Source organism: Parasteatoda tepidariorum, chromosome 6 (assembly GCF_982258835.1).
Source record: "Parasteatoda tepidariorum strain Cologne lab strain chromosome 6, Ptep-v5.0, whole genome shotgun sequence".
In the NCBI taxonomy this organism is placed as follows: Eukaryota; Metazoa; Arthropoda; class Arachnida; order Araneae; family Theridiidae; genus Parasteatoda; species Parasteatoda tepidariorum.
The window spans coordinates 30928786-30956548 of record NC_141760.1 but is presented as its reverse complement, the minus strand read 5'-3'; the positions used below and the strand labels follow the sequence as shown (position 1 = coordinate 30956548).

The window sequence follows — 27763 nt, the reverse complement described above, 5'->3', positions numbered from 1 at the left end:
CAACTTATTTCAATCCCTTACAAGTACAAGTAACTGTTCCAAAATAACCCTAGTTTTGCATCGTTCTGTAATTGCTTAGTTGCTTTTAGAATGATAATGTATTGCTGTTTTGAATGGCTCATAATTCTAAATACTCACTGAGATGCTATTATAAGCATTACATATTTCCTAGCTTTTCAAAATTTCTATAATTTAATTTTTTTAATGATTTATTTAATTTTTTATCACGTTTTATAACAAGGAAATATAAATACTTTTATTCTTTTCATAATAATTAATGTAATGGCTAACTTTTTAATTCTATTCAAATGCATAACTCATTAATTCAGTATCGCGACAAATCGAATATCAAAATCTATTTTTAACTCTTTCAAAACAAACTAATCAAAATCTATTTTTAATTTTTCTGTAACCTACTTCTTTCTCTAACCACTAAAATATTTCGGTTGCAGGGTTATAATAAATTCTAACGGTCTTTTTTGGTCATGAAGCTGTAACCAGATGATTTAAAATTTAGTATTAGTAACTCGGGCTTGGCTTTAAGTTTGGCTAAATTATCTATCTAAAACTCTCAAAATTGTGGATCTCATCCCATACTTTTAAGTGTCCGTTAGCGGTCATTCATTTTTCAAGCAATTTTAATTTTTTGGCGTTCGGACTGGGTTAGTTATGGATGTCCGATGGCCTCTCTTGTTCGACCGTTAATTAGTGCTACGAAAATTGCTATATAAAAATGTATGTCTTAAAAATAACTGTCTTCATCTCTTTAAAAGAGATGGTTAATATTTTATTTTGTTAATATAATATGTTTTCCAAGTTATAGATATGGCCATATTTGTCAATGTTTCAAAAAATGCGCTCTAATAAGACAAGATGTTTTTCTTTGTTTGACCATATCTCTGTAGTATCCCAGTGTTGCGGTACAATGACAATGTAAAAGAAATTTTCACTATTAATATCCGCCACAATAACCACACTGAACCAAACTCATTTGACTAAGTATTACCAAATAATTAAAAATGTTTTTTTTCTTAAATTTTTTTATTTTTGATTTTTTCCTATTAAGTTTAGTTTCTGACCTTGCTTCGATATTAATACACAAACAGGTTCAGTTGGCTTTTATTTCCTCCCCCTCTTTTTTTTGAAAAGGTTTTTGAAAAAGATTGGCTTTTTTGAAACGTTTGAGGCATTGATTTTCATTTGGCTTTTATAAAAGGATAGAAAGATGTCTGTCATGCTAAAAAAACATTAGAAATTTTTTATCTGATATTACTCATATATTCTCACACACACATTCAGTTGACTCAAGCTATGGGGGTTTTAAAAATACTACTCAGAGAAAAAATTTGGTAAAATTACCGTATTGTATGGTAATGATATTTCAATAAAACCAGAATATAAGGTATATAAATCATTCATTTGATAATTTTTCCGTTCATATGGCAATGATTTACAGGAAATTCTATTTTCAAAATTATAGTTCTTATTACCATTTCTACTAGGGTTTTAAAAATACTACTCAGAGAAAAAATTTGGTGAAATTATCGTATTGTATGGTAATGATAGTTCGGTTAATAAAACCAGAATATAAGGTATTTAAACCATTCATTTGGTGAATTTTCTGTTCATATGACAATGATTTACTGGAAATTCTGATTTTCAAAATTATAATTCTTACTACCATACAAATAGTGAAAAATACAAAACTGAAAAGTAAATTTAACCGTATAAATGGCTTTTACGCCATGCTCTAATCTGATGTATCATGATAAAATCATCAAATTTTACTACAATTACCAAATTTTAACGCACATTATAAAACTATAATATATTGTTCATTTTGCAAAAATCGTCACCAAACGCTTCGGTAAAAATTACCAAGTTTCTTGTTGTTCCCATAGAGCCAAAACCACGGCAAATCTTACCATATTCTTCTAAAATTGACAAATTTTTTCCTCAGTGTGTGATTACCCACTAGCGTATGAAGCAATACTATTATACAGATAATTCTAATTTTATTAAATAACGTTTTACACTTAGCGAGCATTTCTAATTCGTAATATTTAAAAAAGAAAGAGAATTTTTCTTTGTTTGTAAATTTTATTTTAGTTTATCAGTTTAGTTTATTTCAGTTATTTCACTAAAACTATTTCTCGTATCATTTTCAGAACTGTGTTATCGAAATTAGCTGGCCTTTTTTCTGAAAAGAACGAATATTTGTTCACTCCAATATCTTATAATGCTTATGCTGATCTGTTGCTTATAATGCACTTTATCTTGTTAATACATATTGAAAAAAAAACATTTTAGACTCTCAGTCACAGTTAAAGGTTAAACTGAGTCCCTTTTAGAAATTTAAAAAAACAAAAGGAAAAGAAAATTATTATTCCTTGATATTTCTATGTACTTCTTAATCCTTATGGATCATTAAACTACTTGGTTACTTTTCGTGTGATAATTCAATTTACCAAAGACAGTTTCTCATGTTATTATCTTCAGAATTATGCTGGTATAATTGACGAAACTTCTTCAAGCTGTAAGGTCAAGAACCATTGACTTACCATGAGTAAGTTAAAATGGAATTGTTTAACAGCGTGTCATTGTCTAAATTAGCCTTTTCTTTTTCACGCTTCTTTTGCGCTGTTTTCTCTTGTTAGTTTTCATTGATGATTTCAATTAGCGTGTCACATTTGGAACAGTAGCTTGTAACGGATGTAACACTATTAAAATCAATTCAATCCGTTATGTTGGGAATTAATGGGAACAATTTTCTTTTTCATATGTGTATTATTTGTTCTCACGCATTATTTTATTAGTTTTTGATACCAAGTTTTTCAAAATTAATTTTAATCTTTACAACGTCATCGTTAACTCGCATTGACGTTTGTGACAGAGGAATCTCGCCAAGTTTCGACCACATTCCGACGAATGTGGTCGAAATTTTCAATAAGTTCATCGCTACATTTAAGTTTATCGCTACATTTCATTAAGTTTCATTAATTAAATTTTCATTAGGAAAAAAGTAACAATTTAAGGAATAAAAAATACAACGCTTGTCAAGAAGAATATAAATGAGGAAATAATTTTCAATTTTTTCTCTTTTTTATCAGAATTAAAACTAAATACGTCAATTTCGAAAAACGCGGGGAGAGTTAGAATTTTCACTAGAAAGAAGTTAACCACGAATGTGATGTGTCAAATGTTTGTCGTTTTAGACCTGTTAAAATAAAATATTTATTTAAGTCTCATTAAAAAGCGAAGTTTTAATTTTTTTATATTTTATTTTATGTTGACAAGTGGTCGAAATTTCGATTGACGATAAAAACACTTTAAATTTTGTTTGCGCCATTTAGGATACAAATTCACACCATGCACAGAACTTTAGATTAAATATGAACACAATTCAAAAAGTGGTCGACTCTTTAAGTGATAATACATTGTATAAAATTCCAGTATTGGCGATAACGAGATGTAATATTTTGATTTTGGCGATCAAGGATACAAAGTGAAACTTGTATTTTTAGCGGAGTCTTAGAGATTTAGATTAGATTTGAGCACACCAGTAGGTCAGCAGTTATAAGGTTACGAATAACTTAGAGCTCAAAACTTCAAATGGCGATAAAATTCCTTTAGCGATAATGTAGCGATACATTCTGTTTGTGGCCACTAGGAAACAATTAAAATTTGTGTTGTTATTAAACACCGAGTTTCTAGTTAGATTTTGAGTACATAAGTAAGCTAGAAAGTCATCGAAATTTAAAATAACGATAAATTCTATTTGACGATTATTTTTTCGGTCATAGCGATCAAAAAACGATAAATCTTCTAGTGCACTAGCTCGTCGGAATGTGGACGAAACTTGGCGAGATTCCTCTGTCACAAACGTCAATGTGAAAGAATTTACCATTAATATGTGTACAATGCTCCAAAAAAAGGGGAAAAAACGGTTCATGCTGAATAACTTTTGATCTTATGATCTTTACATTCTTTGCCTCAATCTTAATGCTTCGAGGGGGTAACCTCAAATATGCAAATTAATTAGTGCAGGCGATATTTTAAATTACGAAATAAGACACAAAAACGTACTTTCTATGAGTAAACATACATTTTTTTCAGAGGATTCGCAATTCCCACCTCCAAAATATGGTCCCCATAGTTTGGTCAGGAGAATGATCCAGAGTTTGGACACCTTAATGTTAATTTTAATTTTTGCGTATTTTATTGTCGCTTAAAAAATTCTCGAGATATGGTGAAATACGCAAAAAGTAAAATTTACATTAAGAGGTCCAAACTTTGGATCGTTCTCCTGACCAAACTATGGGGCCCATATTTCCCAGATTGCGGCTACCCTCCCCCCATTCGTTGGGGGTCAGAAATCCGACTCCATTTTAAAAAGGAATGTTTGTTCAGAGAAAGTACGTTTCTGTGTATGATTTCGTAACTTAAAATATCGTCTGCACTGTTTAACCGGCGTATTTGAGGTTACCCCCTCGAGCCATTAAGATTGATTCCTGGAACGTGAAGATCCGATCATTAAATTAAAAGTTATTTAGAGTGGTCCGTTTTCTTTTGTGCATTGTACGTGACTAATTAATCATAAATAGAATAATAATTTAACCACCGTAAATTTTTTGCATCGTGACTGATTCGTTACACATCTTATATGACATCATCTAAACACAGTTTATCCATTCTCAGTTTATTCACGTATTTAGTTCATTAGCAGTCAAATCACGCTTTTCAACCACATACCTGTCTTCAATCATGGAAATCTATAACAGGATTAAATTTTCACGTACGAGTTCGTTTCTCGTTTATATTGTGTTGTTTACGACGAAATATTTTTTTTCTTCTCGTAAACTGTTCACTCTATCTCGAGTTTTGAGAATTTCAAAATAAATATTTAGAATTGAATTAATGTTCTACTGTAAGTAGGGTATTTTTGTTTATTATCGGTTGATTGATTAGGAATTATTCTTTGTAGATTTGTTAGCCCCATTTTTATTCTATGAACAAGAAGCAGGACATGGGTGACAAAGCGAAAAAAATTTGATAAAATTGTGTGGTTGATTAAATTGTTTATTAATGACTATTATTTATTGAATAATAGCTTGAATATTTGTATTAGAGAGCATATTTCTAGCTGAGTTAAATTTTCAGTTTTTAATAATAAATAAATTTAAAAAAAAAACTAAATTTTTTTAATTCTGAAAACTATGTTTTTTAGTTCACTTCCTAAGAATTCCTTAGTATAATAACACTTAAAACCTTTGATTGAAAAAGTAAACTTAAAACGTTTCGTTTGATCAAAAATAAGAACACTCATAGAAATTACGGGTATATAAAATTTTTTTGAAAAATGACTTGCTTTTTTTTAACCTCAATTCGTAAATTTTAAAAAAGATAATTTGAAAATGGAAAAATAAATGACAATCGTGGAACTTGTGTTCCGCATTAATATTTCTTCGAATTCGGACAACTATTTTTCTTAATTCAAAAAATACTTTTAAAGCTTGAATGTGAACTCAGGCATTACTAAAATTTAAAATGGGTAAATGTTAACTATTGCGAATGTAATTTAAATTGAATAAAATAACTATTGTGAACGAAGATTCTCACATTTGAATAAAATAACTGTTTTCAAGCAAGTATCTCAATTTGCGGAGAGTAGTTTATTGGTTACTATATTTAATCAAACAGCTTTCATCTGTTTGAATATCAAACTAATTCAGATATTGAACTAATCGAGTTTAAGCAAAATTATGTTTCTTTCCTAATTTATTTCGTTGGAAATGAAATAAAAGTTTTAACATTCAACGAATTAAAAAGCGAATTCCTTCTACGAAGTGAAGAATTTATTTTATGTAATTTATGAAGATATATGAATTGTAGTTAAATAATAAAACGAAAGAAACATTTAAAAAAAATCAAATTTTTTAAGGGATCTGAAGCGAATCTGTAACAGTTAAAATAGTTATTTACTTGTAAAATGCTTTATTATCTCTAATTTAATGGTATACTTAGAATATTTATTTATCATATTTTTTTAAAGTTATAATTACTTTTCAGATTTTGATTGTTATTCCTAACTGATGGCTTATAGTTACTTATTCCGAAGCATTTTATAATAAACATATTTAAAACGGTATCTAATTTATTACCCGGTTTACAGTTATTAAATAGTATATATATATATTATATTTATACTATTATAATAAGCTTTATTATGTGAAAATGGGTCCAGTTAACGTATGTAATTAAATTATTTTCCGTTTCATTCTAATGATTTCTACATAATTATTTCAGAACAAAGGTACTTATCGTCGTATATATAGTACTTAATTATTATTAAATTCAATAAAAATATGGCTTTTTTTAATTTAACATAAACTTTCTTAAGTACAAATTTAAAAAAAAAATTCTATGTGTATTTACTTAACACCAAAAAATAAATTGATATGTTTTTAATGATGAAAAACATAACAAAATTTGAAAACAAACTTGCAAAGCGTTACAGGAAATTATTTTTCCCCACTATTACTAAGTAATCTCCTTGGTTGAAAACATTTAACGTGTTTTTATTTATAGTAACCAAGTATTAAATAGGAATAAAAAGAAATGCCGATGAAGTTGTTATGGTAACTGAGCAAAATGATAAAGTTTAAGTTTTTTTTTTTGTTGAACAAAATCGGCAACTTAATTTGTGGTACCAAATCTGTCTTAATACAATGAAACATTTTGGATTTTTTTGATTGAATATTTTTTTTATTTAGATGTACCAATCTGTACCAATCGTCAAACAAAACACAAAACCTGTACCAATCTGTACCGATCGTCAAACAATAACAGGGGCACAACCCTTTAGTTTTAAATAAATGTGTTTTTTACATAAATGATTAATATTAAATATTATTGGAGAACGTTAAATAGTATTGTTAAAAAATGAAAACGTTTCGAGAAAAAATTGCTTGGAGATTTATTTAACGTTCTCCTCTTGCTCAATATCTTCATTTTTTTTTATAATACTACGAATACTCTTCAACTCGCTTTTCTGCTGTGCTGCATTTTTTTTTACTTCAAGTTTAATAGTTTATAGTCTTTGAATTTACTATCAAACTTTAAAATCTTTTTCGATCTCTGTACATTTTCTACATAGCATTCCTAATTTCAAGTCCTTAAAGTATTTTAGTTTTTCAACAGTAAAACAAAATGCCAAGTAGAAAAATTATCGAAAAAAAACAACCTTAAAAGTGCAATAACTTAAAAACAAGTTGGAATTTCAAAAGAAAAAAAAAGAAAGCTCATGTTTAGTTCTTAAATATGGCCCTTTCAGCACGTAAAATTTCAACTGTGTTTTTGTGAGCTGCAGAGCTGCCCGCAGGGTATCTTTCTCTTTCAAGTTTCACAGTTAATAATTTTATAACTAATCATTAAATGTTGATTTTTTTAATTCCAGATTACTCCATGCACATTTTTATACACACCCTCATAATTTCAAGTTTCTAAGTCTTATATTTTTTGCGCAACAAAGTAAAATTAATTACCAAAATAGCGGGGACATCGTCCTTACGATTTTTTAATATAGAAAGATTATTTTTTAATATTTATACAGTTTGTCCTTTTTCTCTGACAAAAAATTTCACGAGTTTCTAGCGTCTAGTTGAAGCTACTTCAATCTTGATTGCGTAATGGCTCTAACAGAGCAGAAATAATGACGATTAATCCTAGGAGCGTGACAAAAACGATATTGATCATCTTTTATTTAATTTGAATAGGATATTTATGTCATATTTCGGATTAAGCTTATATGTCCCAATAATTCTGAAATCACGATGGGAAACAAGATTATGTATTTATCATCATGCATAAAACGATTAATGTTACCTTAATAGCTGTTGCACAGTTCCGTGTACTTTTTTTCCCCGAAGTATTTAACATTTTGTGTGATTTTAAATTAATCAACTTTGCTGTATTTTTTTTGTTAAAAAAATGAATGCATGCCCGATTGTGGAAATGAACAGTATTGGAAAGCAGAAAATTGTTTTTAAATTTAATCTTCTTAAATTTTGTTTTCAAAGCTAAGCTTCTTTTTCCCCACACCAATTTCTAACTTCTTTTAGAAAAATTACGAAAGGAAAAAAAGGTTACATTCGAGATACAAATCGGCAAACATTTCAAAAATACATACATACATCTTATGCAATAATATACAGTGCATTAATTTATCTTTTGAGTAATAACATGTGTCCCATTCACGAGTGCAAATTGATTAATCGTGTTATGGATAAGTGGTTCACAAATGTTTTCGGCTATGGAACTCTAAATGATTAAACTTATTTCGGCGGAACTCTAGTTATAAGCGATAAAGTATGTAAAAACAATGTAAAATAAAGTATATAAAAACAATTACGAGCTTATATACCAATGAAAGACTACTGTATTTTGAAAATATTTAATGAGAGGAATATGGGATTTTTTCATAGTTTTATTCATTAGTAGTCTTAAATTAGGTTTTATATCTGACTGTTGAATTCTCACTTCTGGAGATCTTTTTAAATTAGCTTTAAATTTTTTTGGCTTAAATACATTAGTTGAAAATGAATAAGTAAAATAAATGTAAATGAAAGCTAAAAGATCTGCTATAAACGTTGAAAATGATTACCAGGGAAACATATTTCTTTATTAATGAATTTATTATTTTATTTTGATTTGAAAAGCGCGAAGGGAAATACTAAAGCAGTTTTTAGAAATGCAGGTCATTTTCATAATTTATTCAAGATATTGTTGTAAGAAAAATAATGATTTTAAATTAAATCTATTTCATTTCAAGAGATAATTTACTTTTTCTTTTCGTAAAGAGTCTCGAAATCTTACATAAATATTAGATTATTAATTAGATCTAATTGCAATCACAGATAAAAAAAAAATCATTACTGTGAGGTACAAACAAGTCCTTACTCTCGGAACCCTAGGGTTCTGTGGAACACCGTTCAGAAACCGCTGTCATAGATTGTACTGGTTCAAGTAATTAAATAGTCATCTAATTTTACAGATTAATTTCAAATTGTCTAAACAGATATTAATTATCTAAGCAGGCATTAATTGTAGAAACATACATTATTGCTTGTAAATATTAATTTATAATTGATTCACTGTACTTGTGCATATTTTCTATAGCTCAAAAGTATTTTTTGATCTTGTTAATATTTATCAAGAAATTAATGATGGGCCATCATTATCATCAAAGAATTAATTTTCATCGACACAAAAAAAAAAAGAAAAAAATTATGTTTTAATTTAAAATATTTCGTTTAAGTTCATCTCAAAAACTTAAAAAGCGCTTTTAAAACATTAATTAAGAAAAAAAAATTTAAAGTTTTACCTTATTTTAAAAAGCCTTTTGTTTTAGTGATAATTTTTTTTAAAGAAAAGCTAAGGTATCCTGGCCTTGCCTGTCCTCTATGACGTGTAGCCATCGTTGCTACAAATTAAAGGCACAGCTTGTATTCTGTAATGTTAAAGTTTTTATTTTAACAGTTATGAAGATTTAAGAATCCATATTTTTAAACGTTCTCTTATCATTATTCTATTGTCCTTTATTTTAAGTTGAAGAAATAATATTAAATCTTCGTAGTGTTCAAAATGCAGTCTATAAATTGTGCATTTATTTCTTTATTTTGTTTTTTCAGATTTAAAAATTGACAAAATAAATGGATACAACGAATTATAATTGATGCATTATGTTGTTTGGTCTTATGGCTGTAAGTAGAAAGATTTTTTTGTACTTTCTTTTTAGATTTTTGTGTATTATAACATAATTTCGTTAACTATTTCTTATTATTGTATTAATCCTTAATCTATACAAAGAAACAAAATTTTCGAAGGGAGCATAGAATATTGATTTCATTGTTACAGATTCATATCAATCATATCAATCATTTTTCAGGTAGCATCAATTGGATGCCCGCAAGTGAAGTCATCGTAGGTATAATCGCTTCGCTTCTTCTTGAGTTGCAAGTTCCCAAATGTAAATTTTTACCGTTATTCGTATCACTGTTAAAAATTATTATAGTAAATGACGAAAATCACTTAATATTTTACGTTTCTCATAATTTTTTAATATTTTTTATTAAATTTTTTTCTTATACTGGATGTGTTTTAAAAATTTCCTTAAAAGAATATTGATAATATTTCTTCGCTTCACAAGGGGACAGCAAATGTACATTGTACAAGCATTATAACTATGTGCCTTTGCCGAATTCTAGTTTTATAACCATCGTTGAACAGCAGACCCAATTTATGGGTTTACGACTACTAATGTTCAACTCCGTAGCCTTGTAATTTTGAACCCAATACAGAAGACAAGGGAACTCCTGGATCAAGTATTGGGAGAATTTCGCCTTCGCGGAAGACTTATTGATTGAACTATCCCGCATTTGCGTTACATGGAGAGGAAGACCACAAGAACCTTCCACGGTTAGCCTGACGGCAAGGGGACTCTAACCCATGATCCGTCTACCACTGAGGATATTTCACGTCAGCACTGTGGTCGGTGCCAGCCGGATGCGGAATTCATTGTTAGTTTTCACTGTTGCGTAATCACTACAAAAAAAATTAATCGCCAAATGGAATATTTACCTCTTCGCGATATTAACAAACTAACATAAAACTATAAAGAATAAAATAATGTTAATAAAATTAATAAATACTTTTTTCTAGTTTATGAAAAAAATTAAGTTTTTTTTTTCGCAGCTAGAATGAAAAACGTTACGGCTCATGATTTTCTCTTCACCAACTGAACTTCTATCACAATTTAAAATGTTCCGTTTTGCTCACAATTTTTTTATTTGTGATAAAAATAAATTATTTTCTTTATTTAACCGTGTTTATTTCAAAGCTTTGTATTTTTAAATTTTGATTGTTTTTACATTTTGCATCGCGTTTTAAAATGTCAGCTTTTTTTAATATAATGGAAACTTTTCAGTTGTGATTATTTTTTGTTTTACATTTAAATTTAAAACACTAACTATTGAAAAATGCGGGTCGAGCATTAATGTCTTAATGACTGTAACTAAAACAATTTACATTTTACTTTTTTCAAAATAGGCACTTATATTTTTTTTCTATGTACCAAATAAACAATTGTAAACAAATAAATTGTTTTTAAAAATATAAGGCTGGATTTCGCGAAATAGTTTAAGGATGAGTAATTTAATTTCTTTGTCATATATGTCTGGGTTATGCAATTTACTAGATGCGCTCTGCATATCTGGCATGAATTTTTTTTCCTACTCTAATGTAAGTGAACTCGTCTACTTAAAATATAGGTTAATCTCTATTGCTTTTTTATGGATGTGGAAGATTTAGCAAGGAATCGTGAGAATATGTAACTAATACATATAACGAAAAGAGTTATTATTTATTAACTGATTTTCGCAATTGATCGAAATGGTGATTCGAAGTATGTCTATGGAAAAATATTAAAAATAAGAAACTAATTTTTTTTTTAAATGTCTTTTTTGCTTAGTTAAGATATTTAGGCTTACTGGTAATACAGAAATCTGAGCTTTGAATTATGGCAGATAATGCGATTTTTATTTGACTTAGAAAAAAGTAAATTCGTGAATGCAATGGAATATTTCTTTTCGAAAAAATTCATTTAATTAAATTTTTTGTTATTTTATTACATAAGAAATTATAAATTTTAATTTTTAGCATTTTTTAATGTATATTCTTTACATTTTGGTAACATAACTCAATCAAATAGACCCAAAATAATAAGATATTTATGTGTCATAACATTTTCTAAAAGATCAATTGAATTGAATTTCTAATCCTTCCTATGAGTTTTCATAATAATTAAAAGCACCGACCAACGAGGGTAAAACCAATTATGTTTTGTCGCAGACAATCGCTTTCTAAAGGCACGCAAATAGAAAAAAATCTTCAAATATTATTATTTTTTCAGTGAAAAAATTGTACCGAATGCTGCCCAATATATTGGTTATGGTGGAAGATTAGGAACGGATTCTGAGATGTAATACTCTAAAATGCAAGCAATGCTAATATTTACCTAAAATTATATAAGCTGACTTTCAGAGCTGACTGAGATTTGTTGATGTCGAATTAAATATTATTTATTAATCAATTTAGAATTTTTAAAATAGCTTTAAGGAAAACTGAATGGAGTTATCTTTTATTTTAATAAGGGTTTGATGTTGAACGATTTTGCTGAACTTCACATGAACATTGCATGAGGGCTGTGGTGTAACACATTTTATTAATTGCATCAGTATTGTGGTAGAGCATTCACAGAATTTTAACGTAGGCCTAAGATTAAGATGAATCTTAGATCGGCATAAAATTATGTAGTTATTAAAGTTCGATCTAGTATATGTTTATGTAATAAGAATGAGACTTTATTTTCTATACAATTTTAAGAACTGAATTTTTTTTTATTTGAAAAACAAATGGCTTAAAGTTTGTTGGTGTTCCAGCATTATGATAAATACTTTAGAGTGAGTATATTAAATATAATTTTAAAAAAAAACAAGCTAAAAAGAAACTACAGAAATTGTAAATGTAAACTGAACAAAAAAATGGAGCACAATGGCTTGTTGGTTTTTCTTAATGTATTGCCTTTCCCATGTTTGATATTTCTTCATTGTGATTACAAATAACATTTAATTAAACTCTTTCAACTTTTCAATATGATGAAACTGGTTTCTATTTCTGCTATATAAATAAGGAAGTTAACGAACGTAAAATAATTTTACTTTCAAAATAAATATATCCATCTGCGTGAAACAATATGTGTATGTTTTCTTGTTCAATTCATTAGCTACATTGAACAAATGAACTCTCAAAATGCTTTTTGGTAATAATTAAAGTTCAATTCGGTTGATGGGGATGGGTGAAAAATGTATTTTATTGATGTATGCATTGTAGTAAAATCTTTTTCTTTAATAAATAATAAAGCTTGTTAAACTAGTTGTAAGTTCACGTTGCCGAAGCTATTTATTGCTTCTCGCTTTGCTAAGTATCGTAAAACGGAGTGAATCGAAAACAGTGGGACCGAATTCTAAAAAAATGGTTAAAATCTCATAGGTTTTTAAAATTTAAGTATATTGTATGCAGCCTTTGACCTTACTCGTTTTAATTTTGAAATTTATTGTAAGAAAAGGTATAGTACTGTGTACAAAATTATGAAATGAAAAGCATAAGGTTCTGAAACCATATGCGCTATTTTAGATGAAATTGGAACTCTACAAGTGACGTCATCATGGGTATGGATCTAGATTGATGGATGTTGAGAGGCGACATTTGTTTATGTTAGCAACTGTTCTTTCCATTCCATTTTGAGTAGGCTTAGCCCATCAAGTATAAATTCTCTTGAGTAGCAAATTCTATGTTGTTTCACCAATAAACATTTGGTTTATTTATTATTTAGCACAAAGGCAGGCACGAAGCCATGTAAACAAACTAATTATGCGAATCCCTATCCCGCAACATTTATGCGACTCTTCATTATGAACTGCCCCCCCCCCCGTGTTTCTCAACAGATCATAATAAGGAAGCGCTCTTAACCGCGTACGATGACATTTACATACAATTTTAAACCTGATGATGAGCCCCAACTTTCCTTGAAATATGTCACAAAATTTATGCGATCCCCTGTTCTAAAAAAACGTTTTTAAACTTGACATTTCGATTAAAAAAAAGATTCAAAATCTCGTTTTTTTTCTTAATAGATTGGAGAGAGAAATCGAAAGCAGTTTCCAAATAAGCGATTTGAAAATATCTAAGATCTGCTCAGGAATCTCATGCAACAGAAATTTTTTTTTACCCTAGGGAAACGTTCACTTTCCAATGAGGCGAACCAGGTTCGAATCCCAGTCGATGCGAATTCCGCATCCGGCTTGCACCCACCACAGTGCTGACGTGAAATATCCTCAGTGGTTGACAGACTTTGGGTTAGAGTCCCCTTGCCGTCAGGCTAGCCGTGTGAGGTTCTCGTGGTGTTCCTCTCCATGTAACGCAAATGCGAGTTAGCTCTATCAAAAAGTCCTTCACGAAGGCAAATTTCTCTCAATACTCAATCCAGGAGTTTCCTTGTCTTCTGGATTGGGTTCAAAATTACAAGGCTACGGAGTTGAACATAAGTAGCCGTAAACCCATAAAATTGGGTCGGTTGTTGGTTATAAAATTATAAAATAAAATTACCCTAGTGAAATCGAATCGTCGTGTTAATGAATTCGCGGAGCAGTAAAGGAGCAAAGCTGTGAATGGGAAAAATTTTAATCAGTTAATTGCAATATTAACTAATTGGTGCATCAAGATATGGGCGAATTAGTTGATAGATAAATAAGTGAATTGTTTGATCAATTCTTTGGTCTTTTTTTCATTTTTTTCACATTTTTTTAAAGGAAATACTATACTCTAGTTTTCCAAGAGTAAAGCTATAAAGCTCATTTTTTTATCAAATATATGTCATCTTACCTGACATTTATTCGCAACAACTCTAGCCATCTTATCTTATTCACTACTTTCAGTCTATCTTATCTTAATTGCTGTGTTCTGATAAAAAGACTTTGATGATTTAATCTGTGGCTAACACCTATTCACTGCTGTATAAAAAAAAGATCTTACGTATCGATTGTGGGATCTTACTTTTTTACTAATTGCTATCCTCATTCCCACCAGCCAGGTGCAAATTATCTCATTAACTCAAAAGACTTTTGTAACACCATTCATTGAGATCGCCGTCTATAATAGAATGAACGCCAGAGGGCTATATTTATGAAAAGTAGATCAACTCCTGTTTTTAATCTACCTTAATAGTGCTAACTAAACTAAGTTTATCATACTTGATGTTTTTCTTTGATAAATTAATTGTATATATCATAGCCTTTATCTTTATTTAGTCCTTAAATGTATTCTTTTACATTAATGTCTTTTGTACGAAGACGTTCTGTATTCGGCAAGAAATGTGGGTATAAGGAAGTATTTAATTATTAAAGTATATTTTTAATGAGAGGAAAATAACAATTCCTTTGCAACTTAATACACTGAAACTTGTCAAGTTGACCACCTGTCTAAGTTCATTTATTTTACCAAGAACCGAATTTACCCTAAACGCTATAAGAAAGTAAAACCTTTGTAAATTGACCACCTACTTATCTTGTGTTCATTCCACCCTGTAAGTTGATCATCTGACGAAGCTGACTGCTAAAGTAATACAGTGCAGTCAACTTACGCATTATTCATTGTAATAGTATGCATATTAATGTGGTAGATAATTAACAAAAAGAAATAAAAAAAATACTTAAACTATTAATACAAAATCAGTAAAGATAATTAATATAATGAGTTATAAAAAATCATATTTAGGAAAATTAAATTTTTCATAAAACAAAATCGTGTCTTTATTTAAAAGTAACTGGCTCATTTTTTGTGATATTTTCTGATATTAATCTGAAATAAAGTAAATAATAGTAATAGTGAATAAAAATTTAAAATTATATATATATTTATTTATTTTTCTTTTAATTGCCGGCCAGGTGGCCGAGTGGTTAGCGTACCTGACTGCGAAGCCAATGGCTGCGGGTTCGACTCCCGCTCTGGGCATGGATGTTTCTCTCTCTATTTCTGCTGTCTTCTGATGGGTTAATGTATGAATGTGGCCCACCCTATGAACGGGTATTTGTGGCAGTGTGGCGAGGGTAATGTTGCTCGCCTCCGTGACTTTGGTTCACAGGTGGTAACGATAAATAAGCAGCACTTCCGGCATCTTCTAAGGCGGAGAACGAAAATTCAGCTTCTGCCGTTATTAAAAAAAAATTATATTTTTAAAAAAATTTTGAAGTAAATATTTTGTTTGCGTTAACAATTAGTTTCTAAGAATAAAATCAAATATTTCCAATAAAAACAAGTATGACCATAATATGTAATTCATATGGTCGTTCAAAATGTCCTTAAATTAATTTTAGGAAGGGAAGAGGAGAAAGGATTTAAAAATATAGGAGAATCTACGATTTTAGACTTAGTGGTCAGTTTTTTCCTAAGGATTAAAAAAAGTTTAATGAAAGACATTATCAGGACTTGAAATATCTAAGACTAATGAAAAGATAATATAAAAGACTTGATAATCTAAGTTGTAGCTAAAAGGATAACATTTCTAAAAATTTAATGAATATTTTGAATATAAACTTTTTGATTTTTATCAACAAGTGTAAATTATTTTGCTGTTTAGTAGGTGGATATCAAAATTGTGCGAACCAGTTAAACAGTTTCTAAGTTTTGTAAAAGAAAAAAATAAGTTAGTTAAACGAAAATTTTATCGAAGTTTAAGTTTGATTATCTTCTTTATTTTATAATCTTGCGTGATTTGTTTTATATTCTATCTCCAGTAAATTACAAAATATAAACTTAATCGACATTAAAAAAATCAAGTCCGCATATACAGCAGGAGACTAGCTCTAATCTATATTTGAAATATTTTCCCATCATTTTCTTCAGTAACTAACTGCTTTTTTCCCCTCTATATTTGAATATCTACCGATTAGTTTCTTTAGTGACCACCAAATACCACTCTATATTCTCATATTTTCACGCTACATTTTTAGTGACAGCTTTTATCTGTTTTGTATTTGAATTATTTCACATCACTTTTCTTAGTAACTGTTTTATTCCCCTCTATATTTGGTTAATTTTCAAAACAATTTTTCTTGTAATCATTTTATTCCATTTTATTTGCATATTTTCATGTCACATTCTGAGGTAACCGCTTTCTTCTACTCTATATTTGAATGCTTTCACATTAAATTCTTTATTAACTACAATATTCCTCTCTGTATTTGAATATTTTCCTTTTAAATTTAGTAATTGCTTCATGCTGCTCTATATTTGATTTATTTTCACATCTCATTCTTTAGTAATCGATTTATTCTCCTCTATATTTGATTAATTTTTAAACCCCTTCCTTCTCGCTCCCGTGAAAATGACGGGGTGAGATTTCTCCCGCTATTTCTCGCTCCCGTGATCAGTAGCGTGATCCGTGAGTGTTCAGTAGCAACGCGCCAATAAGAATAAAACTAATTCATTTCTTTTGCCCGGAAAACATTTTATTTCTCCTTTTACACTCCTGATGGCAGTACCAGGATATTTTTAAGGTAATTGTAGATAGTTAGTTTATTTTAAACTAGTTGCAGCACTAATCAAATACGTAATACAAATACAAAAACCAAAAAAATAGGCACTTTTATGACCGTTTTCTTGGAAAATTAACCGTTCGTTAAGGGGTTAACACGAAATTGTTTAGTATATGTTGTATTCTATTCTATATTAGAATGTTTTCAAATTCATTAGCAATCGCTTTATTCAGGTAATGCTAAATAATGAACAAAAGTTAATTAGTAATGCTGTTGCACTTTTTAAAACCTAAATCGTTACGATCATTTAGTTACTATTATAGGTACTCCAACCATAAAATTAAATTAATAGGAAAAAAACCTAATTATTTCTTTTGTTTTTAACTCTTGTTTCTAACTTTCCTGTTTTTTAGAAGCAAATAAAAGGGAAGTAACGATAAACAAAAAAATTAAATAACTTAATTAAGTTTCTCTATTCTTTAGTTACGTTTCGCTGGTTTACGCTTACTTTATTAAACTACTTAAAAATTAGGTCAAAACCCTTTTTTTTCACCGTTCATTGATTTCTGCATTTTGTAATTAAAAGAGTAATCGTATCATCTTTGTCCTTTTTTCCAAACCGTGTCGATTTTGATCGAAATTAAATTCCTGATATGCCCTTTTTACAAGTTCACAATCCTTACAGAAATAGGTGCTTTTATTCAGCGTTACCTCATCCGCACGAACATACATAACAAGAAACACATCTGAGCAATTTATTTTTGCCAAATTTCATCGATTCTGATCTGTTCGAGTGATCCATCACGCTTTAACCCATTGTTCCATCCATTTCTAATAACCTCAAGGCTTGGCTACCGGCTCCTACTTAATGGAAGAAAAAAAAAAGCAACGCTTCATCTCTCGCAGCCTGTTGCTCGCGGCATCCTCCGGATGAAGGTATAGAACAAAAACTGAAAATAAAACGGTCGCAGCACCCCTGTTTTTGTATCCATATGACGTTCCTTTTGTGATAGTTTTGTTCCGTTACCCACGCGTCGGTGCGTTTCGTTCTGGTGTATTGTCGGAACACGCCAAGCTGTTCTCCAATCGCCCTTATTGGGCCTTCATTGGTAGAAGTGGAGCCGATTGATGATGTTCTAAAAAAGGATGGGGATGATTTTGATACTCTTTGTGATGAGGATGCTTCAACGATGAGAAGAGAACGGGTGGTTTGTAAATGAGATCGCTTTCTTTGCGTGCGCTATACTGTTTTGGATTTACAATTATTTTGAGTTAGTCGTTTGGTGAGTTATAGCTTTTCTTTCCTCTGACTCAGTTTATAAAATGTTTTGTTTTTTCGAACAATGATTTAGAAAATGAATTGTTTTTCCTAACTTATATTTTCAGTTTGTTTTTTGAAGTACTTATTTTCTGCCTCAGTTAATAAATTTCATTTTGAATATAACTTAAGAAATTTTTTTTAATGCTGTATTGTATTAGGTGCTTTATTAGGTTTACAATTTACATACTACATTCGGTATTGAATACAGATAATCCCTTTGTTTTTAACATAATTTAAAATTTTAATTTTGCCTAAAATAATATTCTTTGTCATTTTCACTGGAAATAATAATATTTTTATGCAGTTGATTGCATATAATATTCTTTTAAGTTATACTAAAGTATTACAATTTCTTTTACTGGCTAAACATCTTTTTTTAGATTTAAAAAAAAGTGGAAAACATACCTCCCCCTTTAAAATTTAATAATTTTTTCTTTAAAATTTAGTAATTTTTCTTGAAGCAAAATTAGTTTAGTTCGCTAAATATTGATTGGTGTTCGTTTTTCCGGTATAATAATAACACAAACAAGAAGTTACAAATTATTTAATATATTTTGTTTGTTATAGCTTTTCTTTCTGGGACATTGTAACATATAGTTCATTTTTTTTCACTGTTTCAACATCTTTGGCGAATAACGGCATCTAATAAATAACATTTAACATTTTCTTTCCAAATTTCGCAATATTTTTTTTCGGAACATAAAATTTTTTGCTTCTCCAATATTTATTTTTTTCTTTTTCTTGGCACACCGTCACCACAAGCAAAAATATATTGTTAATTATAGTTTTCTTTCGAAACACAATGATTTACTTATAAAGTATTTAATAAGATCATTTTTTAAAGTATTTTTGTTTTTACTAAGCCATATAATCACTCTTATTATAGTATGATTTATCATAGGGCCTGAGACGCTATGCGAGCTTGAGGACCCCAAACAGTTTTGCAACAAGGACCCTGCATTTTTAAATCAATCTCTTGGAATTAAATACAAAATATTACCAGTTTTGGGAACTATATAGTTATACGATGATCAGTTTTTATTTAAAAAGCAAAATTTGTTGATTAGCGAAATGACTAGAAAATAATTTATCATTAGTTCAAATTCCTTTCAATAAGTGGTTGTTTTATTCTTTGGATTATAAATTAATGAGGAAACCATGCCTATTTAAAAAGTAATAAAAAAACAAAAGGTCGAAAAAGTTTAATTTGTTTCCTCTCTAATTAGAAAATTTAATAAAGTGAGAGATGCCTCTGCAATGGACAATAAAATTTCCATAATAAAAAAGGAGGGAAAAATATAAAATGATAGCAAACGCATAATGGAAAAACGACGAAACATTAGCGAGAATAATTTAACAATGTACAATATTTTGTACCAAAATTCCGCTCAGTTGAATAATACAAATGTTGAGATAACATAAAATTAAACATTGATAAATTTTTTTTCAATTTTTCAATTTAGGTTTATTTTATTGTTTGCACTATGTCCACGCCTTCTTATGCATGCATTTTAATTGAAATTATACTTAGTTACAATAGCTGTCAAAATTTAATTTAACATTTGAAAAGAAAATAATTTCTTTTATCTGCAAAATAAGTAATTTAAAAAAAAAGAAGAGAAGTCTTAGCTTGTTGTTAACTTTACTAAATTTAATGATGATGATTTTTTAATAATGATTCATGAATTTTATTTGATAAATTTTTTATTTAGTCTAAAAAAAAATTTTTTTGGGGGGGGGGGCGGGCGGGTTACAGCTACGTGTCTATGCAATGTAAATTTTTTTTTGTATATTTGTTTGTTCGAAATTTTTTAAAATTCTGCCATGTTTTTATCTTTTTTTTTTTTTAATACCTATAACAAACTTGCAACCCTGGTCCTTAAGCATTTAGGGTTTTTACGTTCACAATATATCATACACGAATTTAATCGTGAGGTAAGAAAATAGGTAAAGAAATTCAAAACCCGCGCTTTTCAGAGGCATCTAACGTTTAATGGTTCAAGGCGCAGCTGCCTGCTTACATCTGCGAAAAAGGCACGCTTCAGTCAGTGTACTCGGCACACACACACACCGGATGAGGCCTACCTTTTTACCCATCAATTACTTCCGCCTAACTTGTAGTTAATACGGCTTCACTGAAAAATGTAATATTACCTGCTATATAATATTTTTGGCATTGGTGTGTTTTTTATATTTCTGAAATTTATTACGCCTCACGAGTTTCGATTGTCAATGGTAAAATAGACTTATGATGCGTTTTAGAATAATGAATATTGTTCAAATATCTTGTTCATTTCAAGCGTGTAATTTTTGAGGGAATCGAAATTGAAATACATAGTTACAATAGTTGTCAAAATTTAACATTTGAAAAGAAAATAATTTCTTTTATCTGCAAAATAAGTAATTTTTTTAAAAAAAAATTCCTAGCTTGTTGTTAACTTTACTAAATTTAATGATGACGATTATTTAATAATGATTCGTGAATTTTATTTCATTCATTTTTTATTTAGTTATTTATTTTTGTTTTTAGGCTTATTGTGCCTAACTACTTTTACCAACTAATTTATTTAATTATTTTTAGTTTTTAAGCTTTATTTTATCAGTTAGCTGTGAAATCAAATACTGTTTTCTTATCATTGTTAATTAAAAAAATAGATGATATTTATTGAGCAAGTGTATGTAAATATATTATCCTTATATAACATTGTAATTATACATATCATGCCATTAAAAGTAATTAGGTTTATTGTCAGCAAAAATATTTTATGTGTTGTTATGCCTAACGCTATAATTAAGGTCAGTTGATTTTCAATATTATTGAAAGCAAAATAGAACTTTCCCAAATGCTTTTTTTACGTCCTTTTTCATTCAATATAACACTGAACTTAACGATAATTATTTATTATACGACACAAAAGTGAAAGGGGTTACAACATCAAGGTTAATAGGAAAAAATGATTTTCCGTTCATAATTTCTATTCATGTGTCTATTTTGTAATTCTCTTTAAGCAGTATCTCGTTTGCGCTTTTTTTATTTAAAAGAAAAATAATAATAAAAAGGAAGCGCTTCTATACAAGCGCCATTTTTTTATTTATTTATTCTATTCAAACAGGTTGGCGCGAGGAAAAAATTCATGACCAACTTTTGTAACATCATTTGCTCTCTATGACTGTGTTGTAATTTACATAATCGTGTAGTATTTGATCACGCAAAAAGTATCAATTGCAGCATCTCACCATTTGGCGAAAAGTGAAACGGCAGGTTATAATTAAAATGTAATAAAAGAAGACCAACTTTCGCAAATTAGGATTGTGTCTTCTCGTTTCCGCTTCGTTACCGTTCGTAAAAGAAAAATTGTATAACATATTGCTTTTCTTAAATGGCGCGCTTTTTTTTTTTATTTGATGTGTTTTTAAACTGTAGGTCCGTTATTTGTACCTTTAAAAAATTATTTTTTTTAATGTTCTTTATTTCTATAGTTTATTTTATTTTTGTTATTATTTAGTTGCATCTTAATTAATCTTTTATTTTTTCGTTTATTCCAATTTGGTTTCAGATCAGTTTTACTTTATTTTTCGAATTGGATTAAGCGGTTTAAAGTCAAGTTGTTATAGTGATCAGGGTTTCTTAAACTTTTTGGTGCGGAGACCCCATAATATTTACGAAACTTTTGTGGGATCCAAGCATTGTGCGAATGAAACTCCCAGTTTCTTTATTTATACTGTAGTATATTACAGCAGTTTTATGTTACTAGCTTTAATTTTAAGATATAGAACAATGTGAAAATTTCAATTGAGTAACATACTTAATAAAATACAATATTAAAAATAAATTAATTTACTTGTGCAAATTCAAACAGTAAATATAGTCTGTAGATTAAGTGAAGTCACTTATTGTGTAGTTACTTATTGTCTATAGTCACTTATTGTATATTACTTAATAAAATATACAATATTAAAAATAAATTAATTTACTTGTGCAAATTCAAACAGTAAATATAGTCTGTAGATTAAGTGAAGTCACTTATTGTGTAGTTACTTATTGTCTATAGTCACTTATTGTATATTGTCACTTATTGAATATAGTCTCTTATTATTTTATACTTACTTCTAAAACAGCTCATATGTGAGGATTAAGTATCAATAGAAAAGGTGTGCATGTTTATTTTTAAATATATTATTAAATCTTGACAAAACAGCAGGACGAAGCACTTAATTTTTTTTCAATCGACGCTTTGATTCAATGGTGAGGAAAGACGAAAATGTTGTCTCCCAAATATCTTTATCTTTAGATACATGATTCAAAAAATATTTGGTAATTGTAAGATTATTATAATAAGTTAAAGAAATATCAAAATTGCAAAAAATTTCTGGTGACCAGGACATGCGATCTTAATTAGGGTCGTGACCCACAGTTTAAGAAACTCTGTGATAGATAATCTAATTATATTTTAAATTAGTTGTATTTTTCCTGTGTTAAATTTATTTCTTTGATAAATTTATCCGCAACTCCAGTGACAATTTTATTTCATGTTATTATTATGCTATTCTGTTGTTATTATTATATCTTTCTTATATGTACCTTCTTGTGTTTCTTTTTTCTTTCTTCTTGCTATACTAGGTCAAGTTATTATTTCTTTCTTCATTTCATAAGTTTTTAAGAATATTTTTTCAGACATAAGATGCCGTATAATTATTATTATATCTATTATTTATTATATTATATCATTATTATATCTTTCTTATATGTACCTTATTGCTTTTCTTTTTTTTTTTTCTTGCTATACTAGGTCAAGTTATTATTTCTTTCTTCATTTTATAAGTTTTTAAGAATATTTTTTAAGACGTAAGATGCAGTATAATTATTATTATATCATTATATCTATTATTTATTATATTATATTATTATATCTTTCTATATACTGTATTAATATTATATCTTTCTTATATGTACCTTCTTGCTTTTCTTTTTTTTTCTTGCTATACTTGGTCAGGTTATTATTTATTTCTTCATTTCAAAAGTTTTTAAGAATATTTTTTTAAGACATAAGATGCCGTATAAGTAGGATGAAACTGTTAAATTTCTCGGACATTACTAAAAGTGAGGTTGCTTTAATTTCGTTACTTAACAATTTCCCGTTTTCCTGTTCCATTCTGCATTATTATTTTTATTTTTTTCGCTTTAAGAACCTTTTACAAAGCAAGTTTCTACTGATCTTGTATAAATCGCGAGAAGACAATTTGTGTAATGCCTGTTCTTGTATATTTATTTACATTAGCAAATTATTTATCTACAAAAAGCAAATATGCAATTATCTTGCATTCTGGCGTTTGCTCTAAGGCTCGGAATTCTTTGCAGCTGAGGGTTTTCCCTTTTGGATAAAAGTCAAAAGTAGTTGTTAGAACTAATGCCCAATAAAGGACTTATCTAATGTTATGTCTACGCACGGTTGCGCCTTTCTTACAATTTCAAACTCATCTTTTTGTCTGAGAATTTCAGAATCATTCTGCCAGAACATCGAAAAAGAATAAAAGACTTTACGATAACCTATAATCTAAAACTTCTTCCTTATGTTTTCTTTTTTTTAATCTGTTTTGGAAAATAAGAAACATAAAAGTGAAATAAGATTTAAGGCTTATTAAAAATTCAAAGGCTGTAATGAAAAAAATGGTCATTAACTTTCACGGTACACAAAATTTAAAAAAAAAGGCGTGCCTTATCTTGGCGAGAATTTGATGCCCCAAATGACACAAAGGGAAATGTAGCGGATTTATAGCGTTGCTATGATGATACATAAACATTTATCCTCTTAGTATAAGAAGACGTGAGGATATTGGATTGATGTAATATTTTAAATTTTTTAATTCAACTTCACATATTCGATTGAAATATCGGTTATTACTGTTTCATAATTTACACGCTGAATAATATTTGTAATATCGGAATTTTAATTTAGAGTTGCATAAATTGTAGGAAATTTCTATATATCGTGAAATTTTTCGCAAATTAACCCCATTTTCACCAAATTATTAAAAACTATCTAAAATGTGTGAAACCTTTTTGTCATATTAAGCAATATTTATTTTATATTTTGACAAATAGTTTTTTAAAATTATTTTCTAATTTTTTTCCTAAAGTTTTTAATTTGGGACATATATTATATTATAAAATTTTAATTAAAATTAGAGGTTTAATATTTTGTTTTAAAAATTGTGGAAAATAATAATGAATCAATAAAAAATGGGTAAGACTTACTTGCAGAATTGATCGAGATAGAATAAAGCTGAAAATTGAGGAATCATAAAATGATGTCCTCGAACGAAATATTAACAGCTAAATAGTTTCATACATGATTTCAACTTCAAATAATTGTTGTCCACTAGTAATGATAAATGGAAAGTCACATTACCGGGACAGACAAGTTCTGATGTGATATTTTGTTTTATTTCAATGTTATACGGAAATAATATTCGTGGGACTTATAAGTCCTGTCGGTACACAAAGGGTGAACCAGTTTTTAATATTTTTACCTTAATCAATATTTTTGCGATAATTATCGTTATAGCTTCGTAAGTACTAACTCACGACACTATCGTATTTGATTATCGTTGCTGATAATGATAACGATACTATCGTAGTCGATAATTATCGTATATTTAATATATTTTGTTAGGCATGAAAAAAAAACTAAAGTAGTTTTTTTGGTACCTTTTCGTTTAAAACTAAAGTGTTTTTAAAAAATGTCTCTCGACATGTTTTTACTTAAAACATTAGCAACAATTTAGGCTTTTAAATGAGAAAAAACTGATTTAAAAACTACAATTTTGTCTCACACGTGATAGTTTTATTTAATAATATTATCTAGTTTTATTTTCAATATTCTGTTTCATCTTTTTGCGTAGAATATTCTGTATTCTACAGATAGCAGACCTGAAAATTTATGTATGTCAAGACGCAAAACTGAAAAAACTGGTTAAAAAAATTTAAACGGTTAGCGCATATTTTACTCTTCCTAAATTGTTTTATTAAATCTTACTTTCAGTCCTAACTGTAAGCCTGGTGCTCAACGAAAATCCCGTCCGAAATTTTTCGCCATTTTTGAGTTTTATACACGGAGGAAAAAAAAAAGAGTTCTGATAAAATTACCGTTCTGTATAGTAAAGATATTTCTGGCAATAAAAAAAGCAGGGAAAAAAAACATGATGATTCTAGTTAGAAAAACCAAAATATACGGTATACTAAAACCGCTCATTTGAAAATCCTTTCATTTTATATGGTAACGGCTTACCGGAAATTCTGCTTTTTAAAATTATAGTTCTTATTTCCAAACATTTAGCAACAAATAAAAAACTTGAGAAGTAAATTTAACCAAATAAATTGTTTTTATACCAGGCTCTAAGGTATCATGATAAAATTAGCTAATTTTAAGACCTTAATCAAATTTTAGCACTGGTTATAAAACAATTATTTTATTATTAATTTTAAAAGTTACCTGTACTTATTTGGTGTTTCCATAAAGCCAGAAACTCAGTAAATTTTACTATATTCTGATAGTTTTGTTTAACCATACTTTTTTTATTGTACTGAACTATTAATATTTCTATTTATTATTTAATTTTATTTATTTATTTATTTAATTAGTTTATTTTTTAAAAACAGTCTATATAAAAACTATTTTGATCGTCGTTGTTACTACTGATTTTCGGATTTTAAGTTAGCTACAAATTTAACGAGCTACCTACTGTTTTATTCCAATTTAATTAAAAACTCGCCGCCTAATAAAAATTTCATTACCAAATCTGAAGGTACATCATTAAAAAAGAAGATTCAAAGTAATCAACTGTTAAGTATTTTTAGTACTAATAAATTTTTTTATGCACAGTTAATTCATGGCAGTTACGGAGTTTGAGTACCTTCGAAATAGAATGTTACTGACATTTTAAGTACTACTGTACAATAAAACTTGAGACTTTCGTTAGCTGTGATTTTATTAAGTAAGAAGCATAGATGAAAACTTTCTACATTTGATTTTCAATAAAGTTGAAAATAACGGTTTTTAGAACTATAATTTTGGAAACTAGACTTTTTGTTAAGTCATTATTATATGAACGAAAAAATTACTTAATGAATGGTTTAAATGCCGTATATTTTGTTTTTTAATACCAGAATTTTATTTATTTTTTCTCCAGCAATGCCATTACAATACAGTACGGTAATTTTACCAGAATTTTTTTCTTCTTCTGAGCAGTCGATACAAAGATACAAAGTCGATCTGATACAAAGTCAATCTGATACAAAGTCGATCTGATACAAAGTCAATCTGATACAAAGTTTGCGGTTTATTTGATGTCATTGTTGTTATTCGAAAACCATTATTTTTCAGCATCTTTCTTTGAAAAAATCTATAAAAAAATTCTTACATAAGACAAAGTTTATACAAAATGAACATAATATACAGAAACTTGGCTGAGTCAGTTTTTATCAACTAGATTCTTATGAGTTATTTCCAATATTTCTATAATTTATTTGTATTCTCAATATTTCATTTCGTAGAAAATGATAGAATTTTTTTTTGAAATGTTATCATTTTTTTATATCTTAGGATTCGTAAAATCTTTAAAAAATGAGCTTTATTTTTTCCTCAATATTTTCTCAGCTTTATTAATTTGTTACTGGCAGTATAACTTGTTAAAAGGTCAGATGTATTTCTATTACATATAACTATACACTTTAAAAATTTCGGGTCAAATTATGGTAAAAAGTACCGTCACTTTCTATCGTAAAATCCATTGTTAAAGGATCATGCTACGGAACAAAAAATTTGATTGCCGTAATTTTTACTGTAAAAATCACTGAATCACTTTAATTAAGTAAATATCACTGTAAAAATTACGGTATAATATTTTACGGTAAAAATGGATTTCATGTTAAATGGATTTTACGGATAATGCACACAAAGTGCCGTTACTTTATGCTGTGATTTAATCCGGAATTTTTTATAGTGCATCAATCTTTGAATTTGAATATTTTACTTTAATTACCGCTGATTTTAAATTATTTAGTTTTAAGGAAACAAGTTTTAAATGCACGAAAACAAAATAAGCAGGTGATTCCACTTACTAATTTAGTGACGTAGCACCGATCCACATTGATCCATGAATTTTTTAAAATTTTTTTTTTTGCAACCGATGTTGAACAGCCGAACCAATTTTATGGGTTTACGACTAATATTGAACGCTGTAGTCTTGTAATTTTGAACCCAATCCAGAGGACAAGGGAACTCCTGGATCG

At 28.5% G+C, this 27763-nt stretch overlaps 1 protein-coding gene across 2 annotated transcripts in view; it reads left to right on the top strand.

Annotated features, from left to right (window-relative positions):
* LOC107439600 (uncharacterized) overlaps nucleotides 1–27763 on the top strand; it is a 104994-nt gene that overhangs the window by 36123 nt on the left and 41108 nt on the right. Inside the window, exon 2 of one of the 2 annotated variants that reach the window (XM_016052252.4) lies at nucleotides 9690–9761. The gene's annotated coding sequence lies outside the window, so the exon portion shown is untranslated. Of the gene's footprint in view, nucleotides 1–9689; nucleotides 9762–18047; nucleotides 18434–27763 lie in introns of those variants that run through there. The other variant, XM_016052256.4, reaches the window with a different exon arrangement.